The sequence below is a fragment of the Nicotiana attenuata genome, chromosome 6 (assembly GCF_001879085.1).
Source record: "Nicotiana attenuata strain UT chromosome 6, NIATTr2, whole genome shotgun sequence".
NCBI classification, from domain to species: Eukaryota; Viridiplantae; Streptophyta; class Magnoliopsida; order Solanales; family Solanaceae; genus Nicotiana; species Nicotiana attenuata.
In genome coordinates, this window is record NC_031994.1 from 27951489 (window position 1) to 27955182 (window position 3694).

Genomic DNA, 3694 nt, shown 5'->3' on the forward strand with positions numbered 1-3694 from the left:
AAAAAGAAAACAAACTCAAACCCTTAAGAAGGTTGTCATGCCATCCATCATCGGGAAGAGCCACCCGGTTCACACAAATTCCACCTTTGGAAAGAACCGTGGCATTAAGAAAACCAAAGGCTTATTGCAAAAGCTCAAAACAAGAAGCTACGAACATAAAATAAGAAGCTAAGAAAGGAAAAATGCGAAAAGTAAAATGAATATGTACAAAAGGGGATTTAGACGAATATACAATAGGGAGAATGAAAATATACATAATAACGTAACTTTTTATACAGACCCAAAGTAAAAAGTATGAAAAGTGCAATGAAAATGATAAAATTATATACATACCAAAGATAAAAAGAAAGAAAGCATAAAATACTGTCATATATACAGTCATCCAAATATCCAACTAGGGCTACCCCCTAAATGAAAGTTGGCATTGTCCTCAATGTCAACTAATCAAAATAAGCACAAAATAAAGAGGAGAGGAAAAAGAAACTCCCTATGGGTCCTCCGTCTGCATAGGAGCCTGAGTCTGAGACCATGGGTCCTCTATCTGCTCGGGAACCTGTGACTGGCTCCCTGTGATCTGTGGCTCTGCTGGGACCTGGGCCTGGACCTGGACTGAGTCCTGGGGCTGGCTAGAGGAATCTCCTTGCGGGTCCTCCAACTGTATGACTGGATCGTCAGAATGGGGAATCACCCTTCTCCTCTTGGGTAGAGAACATACCTGAAGTAGTAAAAAGATGAGGGTAATGGCTGCGCATATCCCGCTCGGTCTCCCAAGTCGCCTCCTCGGCCGGCTGACCCCGCCACTGAACCTTCACTGAAGCTATGTTCTTTGACCTCAACTTTTTGATCTGCCTGTCCAATATCGCCACTGGATCCTCAACATAGGATAGATCCTTGTCCATTTGGACTGAACTGAAATCCAACACGTGAGAAGGATCACCATGATACCTCCAGAGCATCGAAACATGAAATACCGGATGAACCCCGGCCAAACTGAGAGGTAAGGCAAGCTCATAGGCAACCTCAACAACACACCTCAAGATCTCAAAAGGACCGATAAACCTCGGACTCAACTTTCCTTTCTTCCCAAACCTCATGATGCCTTTCATCGGGGGAACTCGAAGCAGAACCTATTCACCAACCATATGTGAAACATCACGAACCTTCCTGTCCGCGTAACTCTTCTGTCTGGACTGGGCTGTACGGAGTCTATCCTGAATCATCTTAACCTTCTCCAATGCGTCCTAAACCAACTNTTTCAAGTACAAAACTTCTTCCAAATCACTTGTAAGTCGATTTTTACTAATTCTTTCAATCATTTACATCAGTTTAACATGGTTTTCCACTTAAAATCTAAGGAATTTCGATGGGTGAAATTGGGGGTTTGGGGTAGAACCTAGGTTTTTCTAAAATTGGGGATTTGGACCTCAATTTGAGGTCCAATTTTAAAAAAAAAATCATATATTTGGGTTAGTGGGGGAATGGGTAACCGGATTTTGGTTCGAACCTCGGGTTTTGACCACGTTGGCCTGAGGGGCGTTTTTATTATTTTACCTAAATTCGCGTCTTAGCTTAAAATTAAATAGTAGAATCAGTTGCTTGAGATGTTATTTACGAGATGTAATTGAAATGAATAGATTTGGGCAATTTGGAGTCAGATACTCATGGCAAAAGTGTGGTTTCAAGTTGAATTTGGAGCCGGTTTGAGGTAAGTGGCTTGTCTAACCTTGTGTGGGGACTTCTTCCCCTTAGGACATGATAATTGATATTTGAATGCCTCGTACGTGAGGTGACGAGCGCGTACTTGAGCTAATTGTTGGAAATCCGTTTTTACTTGAAGTATTTAAATTGAGTTTTCTTGCTCATCTGTTTATTTTAAATTGCAAGTTTATCCTATGCTAGTCTAGAGGAACATGTTTATTTGACTTATTTGTCTAAGTGCTTAAACTGTCTTGTTTGTACTCCGTGCAGTATGTTAGGCTAGGATTTTCTATCACTTGTTCTGAGTTTAGCATTTATCCTTATCTTTGGGCTGTTATTGTGTTTTTTTAAATTGGGAGTACGGGAAGGCATCCCGGGAGATCCCCCTGCACTTGATATGTTCTGGACTGAAGGTGCGAGATACCAAAAGATCCCTGGCACATGTTATTTCAAGTTTTGAGGATACCAAGAGATCCTCGGGATACCAAGATATCCCTCGTGTATATTTTGAGGATACCAAGAGATCCTCGGGATACCAAGAGATCCCTCGTGTATATGATGAGGATAGCAAAAGATCCTCGGGATACCAAGAGATCCCTCGTGTATATGATGAGGATACCAAGAGATCCTCGGGATACTAAGAGATCCCTCGTGTATATGATGAGAATACCAAGAGATCTTCGGGATACCAAGAGATCCCCGGTTGTTGTTCCTGTTGTGAATAGTATTTACTGGTATTGTCCTGTTTCTGCTTCCTATTATGGTTTTCCTTATTTATCCTGTTTAGATTCTCGCTGTAGACTTATTTATTCTGTTTTTCCTCATCTTATTATATATTATGTTATATCTCAATAGGGCCCTGACCTTTCCTCGTCACTACCCAACCGAGGTTGGGCTTGGCACTTATTGAGTACCGTTGTGGTGTACGCATGCCCTTCCTGCGCATGTTTTTCATGTGCAGATCCAGGTACTTCATCTCAGACGCATTATCCTTGAGGCAGGGAGGGCTACGGACACTTCGAGGTACATCTGCAGCGTCCGCAGACCGAAGAGTCTCCTTCCTTACTCTATCTGTAGTATTTAGTCTTCTTCGTACTTTTTATTTAGACATTCTGAAGTTAGAGCCGTATATTACCTTCCGTTAGCTTGTGTCCCCGTGAGTTTCCGGGTTTTGGGGTGATATTGTAGGCTTCCGCGTTATTGAGTAATATATGCCGAGCGGCATCTTTTATGCAGTTTTCTTTTAGTTGTTCAGTTTTAATTAATTATTCCGCAAGCTATGTTATTTTCCGCTTTGTTCGGCTTACCTAGTTATAGGAACTAGGTGCCATCACGACATGTTCATGGAGGGCGAAATGGGGTCGTAAAAAGTTGGTATCAGAGCTCTAGGTTCATAGGAGTCACGGAACACATGCTGGTTTATTAGAGTCTCGCTGATCGGTATGGAGACGTCTGTACTTATCTACGAGAGGCTATGTAACCGTTTGGAAAATTTCACTTCATTTGATTCCCTGTCGTGCGAGATTTTTGACATCACAATCCTAAACTCCTGCCTTCTATTCTCTCACAAATGGTGACGACACGTGCTACTTGAGGAAGATGATCTTCGGAAGGGTGTAAAGTTAGCAACAATTGTGGGTTCAAGTGCCACGAAGATAGATTTTATTTAAGGCAGCGGCTGAGCAGCAAAGGATGAGGAAAGACATGTGGAAAGTGTCAGGCGGTGGCTAAAATTTCTAGGAGGCCGAGTATAAGAGACCAAGGGCCGAGTAGTCGATTAAGGGGATGAGTTCCGCTAAAGTGGGAGAGTGGCGGAGTTGCATATGGGCTTTGCAGTGGGGTGACCACTACCTTAAGGAGAGTTTGGAGTGATTTGAGAATATTAGTGATTGGTGATTGGGGTCTACGGATTTAATTAGAAGTAGGAGCTATTATGCGGCAGGAGATTTGATATAACGGGAAGGAGCTTCTTGAATGAAGAAGGATACAACATAAC